This window comes from Eimeria mitis, genomic scaffold (genome assembly GCF_000499745.2).
Source record: "Eimeria mitis Houghton genomic scaffold, Emh_scaff729, whole genome shotgun sequence".
Classification (NCBI taxonomy): domain Eukaryota; phylum Apicomplexa; class Conoidasida; order Eucoccidiorida; family Eimeriidae; genus Eimeria; species Eimeria mitis.
Window position 1 is genome coordinate 319 of NW_013575322.1, and position 446 is coordinate 764.

A 446-nucleotide genomic window follows, 5' to 3' on the forward strand; every position below is an offset into this window, starting at 1 on the left:
TTTATATTAATTTCTTTATATTAAGTACCCTTATACTAACACAGCCTCTACATTTTAAGGAAAAAAACAATTGGTGCGTTTTTCACTGACGAATCTGGGGTGTACATACACCTCAGATATTTGTATGAGCTGCACACACTGCAACCGAAATACAAGCAAACCCTCACTTTTTTTTTGAGTGTAAACCCGCAGAAACTCCGCCATCTCCTCGCGGCCTGGGCCCTTGCCTGCTTTCTCTACTACCCCTAGGGGGGTCAGCCCAGCCTAAGAACAAAAAAAACACAGAAATATAAAAACATTAATATAAATAAAACAATATAAATACATTTTTATAAATATATTAATATAAATGCATCAATATAAAGACGTTTATATTAAGGTATATATATATATATATATATATATATATATATATATATATATATATATATATATATATATATATA